This window comes from Spermophilus citellus (assembly GCF_964194105.1).
Source record: "Spermophilus citellus genome assembly, chromosome: 7".
Classification (NCBI taxonomy): Eukaryota; Metazoa; Chordata; class Mammalia; order Rodentia; family Sciuridae; genus Spermophilus; species Spermophilus citellus.
In genome coordinates, this window is record NC_138188.1 from 97,899,082 (window position 1) to 97,917,516 (window position 18,435).

The following is an 18,435-nucleotide window of genomic DNA, read 5'->3' on the forward strand; positions in this document are numbered from 1 at the left end:
ACAGAACAAGGATAGAATTTTAAAATCTCAAGAGAAAAATATCAGGTCACATATAAAGGCAAGTCAATCAGAAATACTTCTGATTTTTCAGCAAAAATTTTAAAATCCAAAAGGACTTGGAATGATATGTTCCAAGCCCCTCAGGGATGGAGCAATGTCTTCTACAACATTGAACAGGGTTTTTATTTTCAAGTGGATACCCATTCTGGTTGATATAGGTCTTTATTTTGTGAATGTATGCTATTATACAAAGTTGAGCAGTTTACAAAATTTAAATGCAATGTTGGACCTGGAAGGTTGACTTGCAAATGTCTTTCAAAGTTAAGGGGCTTGTGGGTGCACAGAAAACAAAGGGGATGTAAGCATCCATGATACTGCTATAAAGCACCAAAGCACAGAATGCACTAGCATAATTAAAGTTTCAGTTAAGGATGGACAAATCTAAAATTCCTAACAGTCTAAGGTTTGGAATGATAATATATGTTTTTCTGCCAATTATTTTTTATTTTTAATCCTATTGGTGGCAAGGAATACTGGGGATTGAACCCAGGGCCTAACACATGCTAGTCCTGCATTCTATCACTGAGCTGTAGCCCCTTACAAATAGATTTTAAATCATATAGCTTTATTTGAGCTAATAGAGTGCCAGGTTGTTTGCTAATTAAAATGTCTAAGATTAGACTAAGATATGGGCTAAGACTGGAACTTAAGACTAGAGCAGGCTCTCTGGTTCAGCCAATTACTACAGGCTCTTTGCCTCTGTTGTCAATTTGGTTGATGATAGACAAGCCAATGAGACCCCTGGGCTGCAAGGTTTGCATTAACCCCACTCGATAGCATGCAGGCCTAAGCACTGATCATGTTTGGTTGAAACAGGACTTATTTGGATAGTTTATGTTTTTGGATCACAAATCTATAAACAAATAGTAACAAGAGCATCCAGCAACAAAAAGATGTGCAGCCCACTTGAAAGGTTTTTAGTGTTTGATACTGATTTTATTTTCAGCAAGCCTTATTAGCAAGGATGCTTTATATGGTTTGAGGTTTATAATTAATAAGGTATTGGTTTAATTATTATCTGTAAATATGATTTTTAATGACTGTGTGGAGACTATATTGACTATATTCCATCTTGGTAATACAAACTGTCTGCAGTAATGACCCTTGAGAACTAATTTGAACTTCCTGGAGGGTAGCAGAAGGAAAGTCCAGATAATTACCCTCTCCCTATGATCTGAATTTAGAGGGAGGATGTTTTGAGTGGTAGAAATTCAGACATAAATGGGTCTTGTATCAGACATTATTAAGAGTCTTCATATATAATTGGTCCTTAATATTAGAAGGGGGAATAAATCTCCCTTTAAGGACATGTAAGAATTCTGGTAAGTTTAAAAAAAATGGTGTGCGGTGTGAATTGGCCAAAGGGCCTTGAATTATGAGAGATCAAGATCTGGAGCAAAATAAAGACTTATTAAGGGATGCATTTGCCAGATTGGACTTAAAAAAACGAGGTGAAGATATAAATACATCTCATTAAATAGGCTGTTTGGGTCTCATTAGGAATATGACAATTCTACTGAATGCCTTTTCCAAGAGTTCAGCATTGTGTATTTGAAAGGTGAAATGTGTGCTACAATTAGTTATATTTGGAACTTTCAAGGGGATAAGCAATGTTCCGTGAGGCTTTATAATATGAGTTTAGTAAAAATGAAGACTCTGGAAACATGTCTCTCCTTAGACAGCATATTAAGCTCCTGCTATGAACTAAATGCTTGTGTTTTCCTAAAAATTATATATTAGTATCCTCCTGTGTGAGGATATAAGAATTCTTTCTGTAAGCCAGGAAGCAAGCTCTCACCAGATAACAGATCTTCTAGTGTCTTGATCTTCGACTTTGCAGCCTCCTGTAAGAAATGTGAGAAATAAACATTTGTTATTTAAGCCACCCCATCTATGATATTTTTGTTCTAGCAGCCTAACTAAGACAATCCCATGTGTCAGTCCCCTTGCATGTTGACATGCGGCAGCACTTGTTAAGGCTCAAACACACCAACAGGGGATTGATTATACATTGTTTAATCAATGGGTGTCTTTGGCAAGCACTGCAGTGGGGTTGGCAGTATAAGGATGAACTATTTGTTCCCCTGTTCCAGAGGACTCCTTTAGAATCCACACTGGGAGCAGGTCTTCAAGGGTATGACCAACAATACCCTTGAGGGTCTGGGGAGCATGAAGTTCACAGTGAATGCAGCCAGGTGGCCACTGTAAAGAAGATAGATAGGTTGCTATCCCACCTGAGATAGGTTGGTATCCCAGGTATCATTGCTCTTCTGTGGGGGAGCCCAATCCACTTTCCTCCATATGGGCTGTACAAACACAGGAACAAACCAGGGTGCTGCCCCAAATAATAATAAATACCAATGCCAAAAATGTGAGGGCCTCCTGAATAGGCCTCTGCCAACCACAGGCTGACAGGAAACATGCTGAAACACCTGGTCCAAGAAAGTGTGACTCAAGAGGTCCGTCCTTCCTATAGCCTTACCAGAGAGCCCCATCTGGCCTAGTCTCTAGCCCACCAAGTTAGGCCAATTAAAAGTGCTCATAATTCTTTTAATATTATATTAGTTGTTGGTAGACCTTTATTTATTTTTATGTGGTGCTGAGAATTGGACCCAGTGCTTCACACATGCTAGGCAAGCGCTCTATCGCTGAGCTACAACCCCAGCCCCAAACTGCTCATTTTTAATATTTCAACACAAAGGAATTGTGGGAAAGGAGAGATGTGGAAACGAGAGGCAGACATAGAAGCAGATGGCAGGCAAATCTAAAGCAAAAACTCACCACAGGCAATAGCTCCTACCCAAGCTGCTCTTCTGGTGGTTTTGAAACCAATTAGTAAGCCAACAGCTGACCTCTGAGAAGCTATGCCAGAACCAAGTTTATCAGCATGCTGTTCTGCTCACCAGTTGTTTCATAGAGTTCAGAGTCTATTGATTGTGGGACACCACACGGTGCTCTGGTAAATATAACCCTCGTTACTGACAACTTCAAAAGGAGAGGATTGCCACACAGTCACAAAAGGGTCACACAAGGGTCATACCAGGCACAGCTAGAATTGTGGGGGCAGCATATTATTGCAAACCAGGTGATGCTGGCAAGCTTTCCTGCACTCCTTGTGCAGCAATTTGAATAATTTTGTGGGTTCCAAAGCATAAGGGCCATTCCTAGTTGTCTGGTATAGGGTCATAGGGCAATTAGAACAGGTGCATAGCAGCCAGGGGCATGAGAGCCCAGATAAGGGAAGTGGTTTAGGTTTGGCTTCAACCAGTTCTCAAGAGGGAAACTTGTTGCCCCAACAAGGGCCTCAAAACTGAGTCAATACATCATTTATATATATACATTAATAACATATATACTAATTTATATATTTATGTATATAAAATAGGTTTTTAACAATATATAAATATATATTATATAAATTTCAAAAGAAACCAACCCCCCCTTCCCCTACACCTTGATCTCAGACTCCTAGGCTCCAGAACAATAAAACAATATGTTTCTGTGGTTGAAGCCATTTAGCTCATGGTACTTTGTTACAGTAGCCCTAGCAAACCAACACACTCCCAAACCAGTAGAGACGTTTTCATTCATGTTCTAAAGGGACAATTGCATGTCTCCCATCCCAATGCTCCACAGTTCACATTTCAGTTCACATTAAGCCCATTTTAAGTGTTCAGCAGGCTTTGTGGGTCATGGTTAATGAACGGGAAAACCCTGCTCTAAAACGAATTTGTTTTTATCACCATCTTGATGCACCAAAATATTCTCCTAAAAGGTCAAATATGTTGAACCCTTTCTCAGACCTTGAGAATATTGCCAAAAAATCAATCTGAATTATTTTTACCATATAATTTTAGATGATTTGCACTTACAGCCAGGTACAGCGGCACCTGCCTGTAATTCCAGCTACTTGGGAGCTGAGGTAAGATTGCACGTTCAAGGCTAGCCTGAGCAAAATTATTTGTTTGTTTGTTTGTTTGTTTGTTTGTTTATACATACACACAGTATGGGTTCTGTTCCTCTAGAGAACACTGATTAATATGTGGTAGAAATTATAATTAACAATTAAAAAATGTATCTTGGGCCACCAGTACTAAGTTTCAGGAGATTTTTATCACCTGGAGGGGAATCCCTCTAGCCGTCACTCCCCATTCCCCCTGCCCCAAACCCTGGAAAACACTCATCTGCTTCATATGTCTATGAATATGCCTCTTACGGGTATTTTATATAAACGTGATCATATAATATGTGGCCTTTTGTACCTGGCTTTTTTCATACAACATGTTTCAAAGGTTCTTCCATGTCATGACTGAATAATGTCTGGATATACCACATTTGGCTTACACATTTGTTAGCTGATGGATTTGAGAGTTGTTTCCAATTTTGGCAATTCCTAATAGTGCTACTATATACATTACTGTAGAGGTTTTTTAATACCTCTTTTCAATTCTTTGGGCCATAGAGTGGAATTTCAAGGCCATATTGTAATTCTATTTAACTTATTAAAAACTTGCCAAATTTTTGTTCATAATGGCTGTAATTTTTTTATTTCCCACCAGCAATATATGAGCTTTCAAACTTCTCCATATTACTGTCAACATTTTTTATTTTCCACTTAAAAAATTATCATTATAACAATCCTAGTGAGAATGAAGTAGCATCTCCATGTGGTTTTGATTTGCATTTCTTTGATGACTAGTGACAGTAGCCATCTTATTGCATGCATTGACTATTAGTGTATTTCCTTTGGAGAAATGTCTGTTCAAGTCTTTCAGCTATTTTAAAATTAAATTGTTTATTCCAAATAGTACAAGTTATTTATAAAATTTCTGGATACTATAACCTTACATATAATTTGCAAATACTTTTTCAAGTTATGTAGGTTATCTTTCACTCTCCTGATAATATATATTGATGCACAAAAGTTGTAATTTTGAAGCCACATATGTGGAATACACTTGTAATTCCAGCTACTCAGAATGTTGAGGCAGGAAAATCACAAGTCTGAGGTCAGTTTGGGCAACTTAGTGAGACCTTATCTCAAAATTTAAAATTTTAAAAAGAACTGAGGATGTACCTCAGAGGTAGAGCACTTTCCTAGCATATGCAAGTACCTATATTTACCCACCAGTACTACAAAAGTCATAATTTTGATGAAGTTCATTTTTAATGTTTTCTTTAGATTCTTGTGCCCTTATGGTATCATAACAACTAAGTTACTGTAAATACAAGGTAGTGAAGAATACCATATAATTCATACCATATAAAAATTAACCTCAAAGAGACCAAAGCCCAAAGAAACCTTTGAACAATTTGGTTTCTTTGGGCTTTGGTCTCTTTGGGGTTAATTTTGTATATGGTATGAATTTCATTCTTTAACATGTGGTGGTCCATTTATTCCAGCAACATTTATTGAATAGACTATTCTTCCTCCATGAATAGTCTTAGCTCATTTGTAGAAAATCAGTGAGTCATAAAGTGTGGGTTTATTTCTAGACTTTCAATTCTATTCCATTGACCTATGTGTCTATCTTTTCAGTACTAAACTATTTTGATTTCTGTAGCTTTGTAGGCAGTTTTGAAATTAGGAATGTGAGTCCTCCAACTTTATTCTTTTTCAATATTATTTTCAACTGTTTTGGTTTAAATTAAGATTCCATGTGAACATGAGGGTTTTTACTTCTGAAAAAAAAAGTCACTGGGATTTTGATAGGAATTGCATTGAATATGTAGATCTTATTGAGAGGTATTGTCTTTTTAACAACATTGTCTCCAATTCATGAACATGGAATGTATTTCCATTTACTTAAATCTTCTGAAGTTCTTTTGACAATGTTTTATAATTTTCACTGTACAAGTCTTTTAACCCCTTGATTAAATTGATTCCTATGTCAGTGTTTTTGATGCTTTTGTCAATCGAATTGTTTAATATTCTTTTCAAATTCTTCTGAATTGTTTAATATTGTTTAGTATTCTTTTCAGATTGTTCATTGCTAATGTATAGAAATGCATCTCTTTTTTGTTGGTTGGTTGGTTGGTTGGTTGGTTGGTACTGGGAATTGAACCCAGGAGTGCCTTACCACTGAGCTACATTCCCAACCCTTTTTAATTTTTATTTTGAGACAGGATCTGACAAAATTGCACAGGTTCCTGAAGGTGCTGAGGCAAGATTCAAATTTGTGATCCTCTTGCCTCAGCCTCCTGAGTCACTGTGATTACAGGCATTTACACTGCATACAGCAGAAATGCATCTCATTTTTGCGTGTTGTTGTAATATCCTCAAACCTTGCTGAATTTCTTCATTAGTCATAGTGGGTTTGGGGTTTCTTTGTGGTATGTTTAAGGCATATGTCATATGTGAGTAAGGTAATTTTACTTCTTTCTCACCACTTGGGACAATGTTTATTTCTTCTACTTACCAAATTGCTCTGAATAGAACTTCCAGTAGAATGTCAAATAAAGTGGACAAAGTGGGCCCTCTTGCCTTGTTTCTGTTCTTGGGGGCAAAGCTTCTGAACTTCATCACTGAGCATTCTGTTAGCTGTGGGTTTTTAATAAATGTCCTCTATCGTGTTTGGATGTTCCCTCTGTATTCTGAGTTTACTGAGTGTTCTTTTTATGAAAGGGTGTTGGATTCTGTGTAGTGTCTTTTTTTTTTTTTTTGGTATCATTGAGATTATCATATTTAGGGTTTTTTCTTTATTACATTAATGTGGATTATTACATTGATTGATTTTAATATGTTGAACCATTACATTCTGTTGTTCAATTCCACTTAACATGCTGTATAATGCTTTTACGATGCTACTGCATTATGTTTGTGAGTATTTTGTTGAGGATTTTTCTATCAATATACGTAAGAGATATTGTTCTATATTTTCTTGTGATGTCTTTGTCAAGTTAATGTTGCTCTCATAGAATTAATTAGGAAGTGTTCCTTTCACTTATATTTATTGGAAGAATTTAATTTGTTAACTGTTTAAATGTTTAGTAGTATTCACCAATGAAGTCATCTAGTCCTGAGCCCTTCTTTGTAGGGAGGTTCTTTCCCTCCATATTTTTTATTGGTGTATTATAATTATACATAATAGTGAGATTCACTGTTACATAGTCATACATGAACACATTTTAACAATAAAATTTGGTCAATAGCATTCCCCAGGATTATTCCTCTACTTCCCCCCACCCACCTCACTCATCACTTTACCGGATTTCCCTTAAACTTTCATGTGATTCCTCTGACACCTTTCTTTTTCTCTGTCCTCATATGAGAGAAAATATATGACCCTTGACTTTCTGACTCTGGCTTATTTCACTTAACATAATGCTCTCAAGTCCCATCCATTTTGCTGAAAACAACATAACTTCATTCTTCCTAATGGCCTATTATGTGTATATGCCAAATTTCTTTAACCATTCATTCAGTGATGGACACCTAGTCTTGTTCCATAGTTTGGCAATTGTGAATTGTACTATAAACATGCTATAAACATGGGTATACATGTATCACTATAACATGCCGACTTTAATTCTTTAGGATAAACACTGAGGAGTTGTATAACTGACTCATTTAGTGATCCATTTCTAGTCTTGTGAGGAATCTCCATACTGATTTGCGTACTGGTTATATTAATTTACAGTCCAACCAAGAGTATAAACATGTTCCTTTTTTCTGTGAGGAAGTTTTTGATTATTGACTCAATCTCTTTCCTTGTTACAGGCCTATTCATATTTCCTTTTTTTTTTCTTTTTCTTTTTCTTTTTTTAATTTTAAGTACTAGGGTTGAACCCAGAGATGCTCTGAGAACTTTCCTGGCCCTTTGTTTTTTATTTTGAGACAAGGACTCTGTTATTCAGGCTGGCCTTGAACTTGTGATCTCCTACCTTGGCCTTCTGCAGATTTTTCTAATTCTTATTGATTCAATTTTGGTACTTTGTGTGTTTTTAAGAAGTTGTTAATTTCACATAGGTTACCTAATTTATTAGTGTACTCTTATTCATAGTGTTCTCTCATAATTCTTCTTTCCATAGTCAGTAGTAATGTCTCTGCTTTCATTTCTAATTTCAAAAAATTTGAACCTCCTTCTTTCTTTCTATCTTAGCCAACTAGCCAAATTCATTTATCTTTCAAAAGCAAACTTTTGGTTCTCTTGACTATTATTTTCCTATTATTGATTTATCTTTATCTCCACTCTAGTCTTTATCATTTTCTTTTTTAGTTAGCTTTAGATTTAATTTGTTTTTTCTTTTCTAGTTATTTAAGTTGTACATTTAGGGTTATTTATTTGAGCTGTTCTTATTTAATATAGGCATTTACAGTCATACATTTTTCACTGAGAAATAGAAACACTACATTGAAAATTGAGATCAATTTTAAAATTTTAAAATTGAGATCAATTTTATTCATCTCAATGTATTTCCTAATTTCCTCATGATTTTTTTTTTTTTGTCCCATTAGTTGTTTAATTTCCACATATTCGTGAACTTCCCAGTTTCCCTTCTGAGACTGATTTCATTACATTGTTTCCAGGGAAGATGCTTTTTATTTTATTACATTCTTAAATGTATTCAGACTGGTTTGTGGCCTAACATATGGCCTATTCTGGGAACTGTTTCATGTGCCCTTGAGAAAAATTTGTATTCTGTTGTTTTGGGGTGGAGTATTGTGTATCTGTCTGTTGAGTCTAGCTGTATTGTAGTGTATAGTGCTTTCAGCCTTCTGTTTCCATACTGACCATTTATCTAGTTGTTTTATCTATTATTGAAGGGAGGGAACTGAAACCTTCAACAATTATTATAGAACTATTTTTGCTGTCTGCTGTCAGTTTCTACTTCATGCATTCTGGAGCTTTTTTGTTAGGTGTGTATGTTTATAAGTAAGTGTGTATCACCTGTTGTATCCAACATATTAACATTTTATCAATAGTAAGTGGCATTTTTGTCTTTTTGTAACACTTTTGCCTTAAAATTTGTTTGATAATAGGTATATCCATCTTAGCTTTCTTTTGGTTACTACTTACAGAAATATATTTTTCCATCTTTTCATTTTCATCTTATTTGTGCCTTTGGATATAAAATTAATCGCTTTTAGACAGCACATAATTGGATCATGTTTGTTTTCCCACCATTCTCTAATCTCTGACTTTTAAATGTAAAATTTAATCTGCAGTTATCATAATCAGATAAGGAAGTACTAATTCTACCATTTTTCCATTTGTTTTCACTGTATCTTATACATTGTTTGTGTTTCTCGGTTCCTCAATAATACTTTCTTTTCTGATTCTTTTTTAGAGAAATATTTTGTTTTCTTTTTCATTTCCTTTTTTCTTGTTTTTTATTTATGTGGTTGTACTCGATATTATAATTAAAACTTACATTTATAACCATCTAGTTTAAATCAATATAACTTAGCTTCAACAGAACAAAAAGAAAAGGTGAAACTTTAGATCCTATTCAACTTCATCTTTTTCCCTTAATATTTCTATTGTCACAAATTCGATCTTTTAAACATATGGGCCCATTTAACATAGGTAACCTTTTTGAATTTGCCTTTTAAATTATGTAGGAAAAAAATTAGAAACTAAAAATAAAATAATACTGACATATTCACACATGTAGATATCTTTACCAATGTTTTTTATTTCCTCTTATGACTATGAGTTATTGTTTATGGGGAATGAACTCCTTTATTTTTTTTCTAGAAATATCTTAATTTCTCCATTAATGTTGAGAGATAGTTTTGCCAGATATGGAATTGTTGGCTTATAATTATTTTTCTTTCAACACTCTAAGTATGTCATTCATCCACATTCTGGTTTTCATGGTTTCTGATTAGTCACTGACCATTTATCTTGTTAAAGTTCTTTTGTGCAGATAAATCACTTCTCTTTACTGTTTTCAAAATTCTCACTTTGTCTTTGTCTTTTGACAGTTTGCTTATAATGTGGATCAGTGTGGATTTCTTTGAATTCATCCTACTTGGCATTCATTGAGTTTATTAAATATGTCAACACATGTCTTTCATCAGATTTTGGAATTTTTCAGCCATTATTCCTTCAAATATTCTTTTGGTCTCTTTCCTCTCTCTCTCTCTCTCTCTCTCTCTCTCTCTCTCTCTCTCTCTCTCTCTCCCCACCCCCCCCTTTACCTCTCTCCCTCTCTCCCCTTTCCTTTCCTTCTAGGGCTCACCTTGTACACATTGTACAGTTGATAATGTTTTACAAGCCTCTTGGGTTCTGTTCATTTTTCTTCCTTTTATTTATTTTTTCTTGCTTCTCAGACTACATAATCTCAATTGGGATTATCAATTTCTCGGTCTCAAGTTCTCTCTTTCCTCTGCCCTCTCAAATCGGCTATTTAACGTCTTTCATGATTTTTTTCATGTCAGTGATTATACTTTGGCTCCAAAGTTTCTACTTTTTTCCTTTATTACATTTCTATCTTTGCTGGTATTTTTTTATTTGGTGAAATTGGATTCTTCTGATTTTCTTTTATTTCTTTTTACAAAGTCTTCTTTAATTCTTTGGGCATACTGAAAATACTTGATTTGAACCCTCTGACTAGTAGGTAAAATATCCATGTTTCTTTAGAGACACTTTCTATTTTCTTTCTTGATTTCCCCCTGTGTATGGCGCAAAATTCCTTGTATCTTTGCATTCCTGAGAATTTTTTTAATTGTTGTACACTAAACATTTTGAATATTATAATGCAATACCTCTGGAAATCAGATTCTTCCTTCTTCCTTGGGTTTGTTGTTGCTACCTGCCATAGTTCTTGTTGTTTGTTTAGTGAATTTTTTAGTCTGATTTTTAAAATATAAATTCTTTGCTGTGTGTACCTAATAACTTCTATGTTCCATTATCTTATTATAATTAGTCATTGATTTGGTAATAATTTCCTTAAACACCTGAAACCCAAAGAGAATATCTCCTAGTCTTTGCAGATGAGTTCTGTGTACATTAGAAAAACCTTCAGCATACACCAGGCAGTTTACAAATATACCTTAAACTTCACTGTCTTCCTACCTGAATGTTAGCCAGATGTAAGAATTTAGGGCCTTTTCGGACCTTTTCTGAGCATACGTCCAGCCCTGGTCAAGTGGACAGATGTTAGTTTCCCCAATGCATATGGAAGCTTTGCAAAGTACATAGCCTCCCACAGATCTCCCTTCCTAGCTTCTTCCTAAGCTCTTCAGTCTGTGTCCTGCTTATCCCATTTTTTATCCCTCACCCCAGAGAGCCATTCCTAGAACATTTGCCTTTTAATGGTTTTCAGCAAATGACATTCAAGGGGTTCCAGCCCTGAGGTAGTTTCAAAGTGAAAAAAATAAAGTCAAGCTCCCCACCTGGGGGCCAAACCCTCAGAGAGTCACTAGAGAAGCCAAAACATGCCACCACGATTGTTTGAGAATGATATTTGTATTGCCCTTTCTGACAGTCACTGTCCAGCTGTGGTGTGGAGATGGTAGGCAGGTAAGTTAAAATGCCATTATCATTCTCTTACTGAAGTTTAGTAAATTTTCTCTGCATTAAGCATTCCCTTGGTTTTGATAAAGTATTTTAATGAAGTTTGAGAGTTCCAAAGAACTAGAGGAACAGAGTTTTGGAGTTTCCTACATTTTTGTTGATGTCACTCAATATATTGGCTTTTAAATGATCTTGGATCATTTCTATACCATAGTCCCTAACCACCCTGCATTTTACAAACCCTTAAAATCTTGCTGTCTTCAAAAGTTAAACTCTGCGATTCCCATTGGAGATAACCTACATCCTGTACAGAAAATATGCTCATTTTCAAAGTCACTTTTAGACATTTTAAAGCCTTTCACCAAATATGACTTCACCTGCTTTTGCTTGAACATGCCAGGGACTTCAGGGACTCCATCACCCTCCACAGCCAGCTGCAGTCACCAGCCCCCGTTGAGTTGGGCAGTATACCCCCTTTTTCTTCCACCAGCCTTTCTAAACTGCATATTTAACCCTGAAATAGTTACCACATAACTTCCTGTTCAGGTTGATGTTATCACAGATATTTCCACCACTAATACAAGCATTTCATAATAGCACTAATTGCACAAACACAAATATATGTACGCACAAAGCAGGTATTATGTTCTCATTGTGTGGTCACTTGTGGTTGTTACAAGCTTCATAGCTTAGAATACGCTATCCTTTGTTTATTTCTCATCTGAACCACAGTCAAGTTCATTTGAATGCTACAGTTTCTATATCTGCTCTAACATTTGAGAAAAATATTGTTTAATCAGTAGTCTTCAAATAATTTTGATAATGAGCCAGAATTGGCTTTGTTTCTGAGGGTCTGGGTTTTTTTGTTTTGTTTTGGGTTTTTTTTTTTTCTTCTTCTTCTTTTTCTCCCTAAGAATAAAAACTAGCCCTGCTAATTACTTCATGATTATATTATCAGGCAATAGATCCTACCAGATATTAAATGAGCAGCATCATAAAAATAGACATGCTGAGCTAAGTAAGGAATTATGGGTCTTATTTCATCTTGCCTGTATATCTGTATTAAAAGGAACAGAAGAGAATGAGAAAACACTCCTTCTTCTTTTTTTAGATGTTGATGGACTTTTGTTTTTATTCATTTATTTATATGTGGTGCTAAAAATTGAACCTAGTGTCTCACACATGCTAGGCAAGTGCTCTACCACTGAGCCACAACTCCAGCCCCACACTTCTTCTTTTAATCCTTCTTCTTCCCTCTTCTATTTCTCTAAAACAACACAGTTCCAGATAGTGATGTCCAATCAACCAAGAGACAAATCAAAATAAAAACCATGCTGATGATAAACAAAAATTAATTTAAATATATATTTAAGACTAAATATTTGAAGGAATTATGTCTAAACAACAGAATGCAAATGCTTTAAATCCTCAAAAATGTAAAATAATAAATAAAAAATCAGAAAGTGGAAAAAAGAGCAAGTTTTGCATGGAGTCAATGGACATTGTGTGACTGTGAAAACCTAACTTTAAAAATGAACAGACAGGCTCTGGAAAGCAGTATGGAGATTCCTCAGAAAACTTAGAATGGAACCATCATTTGGCCCAGTTATCCCACTCCTGGGTATATACCAAAAGGACCTCAAATGAGCATACTACAGTGATGTGACACAGCCACGCCAATGTTTATCACAGCACAATTCACAATAGCTAAGCCATGGAACCAACCCAGGTGCCCTTCAACAGATGAATGCACAAAGAAAATATGCTATATTATACACAATGGAATATTACTCGGCCATAAAAAATGGCTTATGACTTTTACCAGTAAGTGGATGGATCTGGAGATCCATAATACTAAGTGAAATAAGCCAATCTCATAAAAACAAAGGCTGAATGTTCTCTCTGACATGTGGATGCTAACACACAATAAGTGAGGGAAGGGAAGAACAGCAGCTCAATGGATTAGACAAAGGGAAATAAAAGAAAGGGAGAGAGGATGGGAATAGGAAATACAGTAAAATGAATTAGACATAAATTTGCTATGTTCCTATATGAATACACCACCAATGAAACTCCACATCATGTACAACCACAAGAATGGGATCCTATTTAGAATAGGTTATATTCTATGTATGTATAATATGTCAAAAAACACTTTAATATAATGTGTAACTAAAAAGAACCAATAAAAATTAAATTTAAAAAACAAAACAAAAATTGAATGGTTAGTTACTTCTAGTTACATCTCCTAATATAGTTCATAATTTCTTTAGCAAACTCCTTTAAAAATGAGTATCTCAAAAAAATAAAAAGCGAGTATCTTATTGGCAAAGATTTCCTTTTCAAAATAGAGGAGGCAATGATCCAAATCCATTGAAGTATATATTTATGAAGATTTCTCTTTCTATTCAACATGTTCTTCTTTTTAGTTCACTGAATGTTTTCCACATTGTTATAGTAAACCATAAAATACTGCTGAAAAGCTCACTTTTCTGTACAGATATAGACTGTCTTTTTATTTTAAATTTTGTTGTAGATGGACACAATACCTTTATTTTATTTATTTACTTTTATGTGGTGCTGAGGATCAAACCCAGTGCCTCTCACGTATGAGGTGAGCCCTTTACCACTGAGCCACAACCCCAGCCCTATAGACTTTCTTTTTTATAACAGTTTTAGTTCACAGAAAAACTTGAGTGGAAAGTACAAAGCATTCTGTGCTCCTTTCCCACACACAGGTGCAGCCTCCCCCATCATCAGCATTTCCCACCAAAGTGGTATATCTGCTATAACTGATGAGCCTATGTTGATTCTCGATTATTCCTCAGTCTACAGTTTATGTTGGTGTTCACTCTCAGTGTTAAATATTGTGAAGAAATTTTTATCTCCAAATTAGAATTGTTTCAGTTTCACACTTTAAGATCAAGTAACAATACTTCTTATTTAAAATAAGATTTCTAGATAAAAGCATTTTTGTGAAATTATTTTTTTCTCCTTTTTATATACATCAATAGAAAAGTATGCAGCTGATATTAATATGTTTGTTTATGATTGGTGGAATTGTAAGCACTTAGGTTTTTCTGTATTGGTTGAAATATAGGTATGTTTCATTTTCAAAAAAATAAAATGTCATTTTTTTAAATGCTTAAGTAATCCCGATAAATATTCCCTCAATAAATGTTAATGCTGATTTATAACATATTTTGTAAAATTGTCTTAGAAATTTATCTTGAAAACCAGTAAGAAACTTGAAAGACCCCAGAAGAAGATATAGTAAGCTTTGCAATTTGAGAAGATAAGAGCAATAAGAGCAATAAGTAGAAAAATCCAAATGTTTACTAGGGTTAAAATTGGGAAACTATTTTCATCAATCATGGCCACTGTTTAAGGCAGGTTAGACTTGTTCCACAGTGTGCTAGACTGCATAAACAATCACAGTGGCTTACGCACATCATGTGTGTATGCAGAAGGCAGTTAATTAAGGTTGGAGAATGTGCAAATTAATAACAAGAAAAAAATGAGGGCTGGGAATATAGCTCAGTTGGTAGAGTACTTTCCTCGAATGCACAAGGCCCTGGGTTCAATCCCACGCACCACAAAAAAGAAAGGAAGGAAGAAAGAAAGAAAACACTCACAGGCCCATTCACATAAACCAATTAATGCTGTTGATAAATTTTTATGACTTTTCCACACTTGAAAAGTTCTATAAGTTTAAAGCAATGTTAAAATTAATGTAATCTTAGGTGATCATAACATACATGACGGGGGGGACAGTGCTGGGGATTGAACTCAGGGACATGCAACTACTGAACAATATACCCAGCGCTTTTTTTGTATTTTATTTAAAGGCAGGGTCTCCCTGAGTTGCTTAGGTCCTCAATAAGTTGCTAAAGCTGGCTTTGGACTCTCCATTCTCCTGCCTCAGCCTCCTGAGCCACTGGGATTACAGGTATGCGCCATCATGTCCAGCCATAATATACATTTCTTTTTTTTTTAAGAGAGAGAGAGAGAGAATTTTTTTTAATTTTTTTTTTTTTTTTTTTAGTTCTCAGCAGACACAACATCCCCGTTTGCATGTGGCGCTGAGGATCGAACCCTGGCCGCACACATGCCAGGTGAGCCGCCACAGCTTGAGCCACATCCCCAGCCCCCATAATATACATTTCTTATCAACTAAAACAACTGATGAAATTCTCTTTTCCTTTTTTTCCTTTAATTTCAGATTCCTTTAGCATGTATGGAAATTGCACAACAAAACTCATTAATTTTTTCAATCGATAGGTTTAAAAATTAAATTTTAAAATTGAAAAAGTGAAAAAAGGAATTTTGTACTCTTAAAGTATCTTGAAGATCCCAAAAAATGCACCTAGAAAACACAAAATTACACAAGCGTGTACTCTATAAGACATTAAAGCAATAATATGAACATGTCATGTAGGATCTAGAAAATGAGTGTGCATTCAGAAATAAATTGTTAAAAACAAACAAACCAAACTCTTAGATCTGAAATATACCAAAATTCAAAACTTTTTGAGAATTGGCATGATACCCCAAGTGGAAAATTCCACACATGACCTCATGTGACCAGTTACAGTCAAAACAGTTGCACTAAAAATATTGTACAAAAATAACTGCAGTCTATATGTATAAAGTGTATGCGAAACATAAATTAATTTCATGCTTAGAATTGGGTCCCATTGCCAAGATATATCATTATATATAGGCAAATATTTCATAATCCAAAAAAATCCAAAATCTAAAACACTTTCAGTCACTTCCAGTCACAAGCATTTCACCTGAGAGGTGCTCAACCTGTAATAACCATAGTGTGTGTCAGTTGTTCATTCAAGTAAGATGGTATTCCGGAAAAAAATAATAAGCAGTTCATTCAACTCAAAACTCAAAAAGTAACACAAGCATTTGTGTTAAAGACAACCATCATACTTTGAGAGGTATCACAAGTGTTTTATGTATACTTCACATTTCACCAAATGGAATATATTAGGAGTTGACATTTAATAAAAATCAATATTTTTAAAAAGACAAACAATATCTTAACATTATTGTGAAAACAGAAACAACCTTAAGAACTTCTCTCAGAGGACCATCTTTGGTCTTTGGATCACATTTTTACTACAGCTAAGCTAAAACAAGCTTGGAAAACCAAAGTTTATTCTTTCCTCTTGATTGTCAAAGACATTAGAAAGTTGGAAAAGAAAAACCATGTAATCTGATTTTAATTAGTTATTCTCTGCAAAGGAATTGTGAATTAAAAAAAACTTATTTCCACTTATAAAAGGAAATTCGTTTCTTTTTATATTATGTTCCTCCACAAAGATTACTGACAATTGTAAATTTAATAAATTTCCACTTATAAAGGGAAACATGTTTCTCTCTGTTATTTTCTTCCACAAAGATCACTGCTACACCTATCTCAAAAATTATGCATATAAGACATAAAAACTTTCATACAAATAATCAACTCCCCTCATTCTTTAGTTTCATTATTATCATGAGAAAAAAAACAGGTGAAATCTATCAGAATTTGGTGGTTCTAAAACAAATTAGTTAAATAGAATACAAACTTCTTAGGAATGAAAACTGCTCCTTATGATTCTCATTTTACCTCCTTAATGTTCAAAAGACATTATTGATACATTAAGCCACTCAATGATGACCTAAAGATAAACAATAGCACAGACATCAAATAGATATAGGTCTCTGCTATCCAAATTTATGAAGAAATCTGAGGTCAATGCCAATCCAAGCTATGTTAGTCAACTTTGCATTATTGTGAAATAATACCCCCAAATACCCCCAAGAGAACAACATAGAGGAAGGAAAGTTTGTTTAGGCTCATGGTTCCAGAAGTTTAGTCCATGATTGGCCCAGTCTGTTGCTTTAAGTCCAAGGTAAGGCAGAAATGCATGGCAGAGGAGAGCAGCTCCATTCCCGGCAACCAGGAAGCAGAGAGAGGGAAGGGGTTAGGGGTACCCCTAGTGACCCACCTTCTCCGGCCAGTCCCCACCTGTCTACAGTAACCACCCAGTCCATTCAAACTACATTGGACTGATTAGGTCACAGCTCTCATAATCTAATCAATTCACCTCTGAATATTTCTGCATCAACACAGGAGCTTTTGGTGGACACCCCATATTCAAATCATCACACAAGATTGAGAGTCTGTCAAATCTACTTTTTCCCTCATGATCCCACAAATAGTTGATAAATTTAACCAAAAGAGCCAGTCAGGGTGGTGCATGCCCATAATCCCAGCAGTTCCAGAGACTGAGGCAGGAGGATTCCAAGTTCAAGACCAGCCTCAGCAACTAAGTGAAGCCCTGAGCAACTTAGTGAGACCCTGACTCAAAATAAAAAAGTAAATAAATAAAAAGAAGATGTGGCTAGGGATGTGGCTCATTGGTAAAATGCCTCTGAGATCAATCCCTGGTACCAAAAATAATTAATTAACCAAGAGAGTATGCAGGACATCTGGGTTTGGCATCTCATAGTCTGGAATATCTGTACTTAGTGATTCAATGAGATTTATTCTTCATTTAGTTGACCAAAATCTGTTTGTTTCTAATCCAGATAAATCAAAGACAAGGATAAAAAAAAAAACTATAACAAAAATGAGACTACTCATCACTATGTTCATCCCTCTCTATGCAAATGTGTATTTACAGTCACACACAATACAAGGGTTGCACATAAAATCTGCTTACACAAGCTTTGAGGGGGAAACTGGCAGCAAGAAGATTAAAGAAAACCATGAAACTACACATGTAGAAATAAATGCATGATCTGTTTGCCTTACCAAAAAAAAAAAAAAAGAGGAAGAGGAGGAGGAGAGGAGACCAATACAAACACATGAACTATGGCAATATATATTGTTTAAATCTTTGATGTG

General features: G+C 35.0%; 1 protein-coding gene across 1 annotated transcript in view; it reads right to left on the minus strand.

Annotated features, from left to right (window-relative positions):
- The window catches only part of LOC308653930 (cell surface glycoprotein CD200 receptor 5-like), a 58,899-nt gene that overhangs the window by 28,212 nt on the left and 12,252 nt on the right, over positions 1 to 18,435 (minus strand). The window contains exon 2 of the mRNA XM_081302703.1: positions 1,859 to 1,904. The gene's annotated coding sequence lies outside the window, so the exon portion shown is untranslated. The remainder of the gene's footprint in view (positions 1 to 1,858; positions 1,905 to 18,435) is intronic.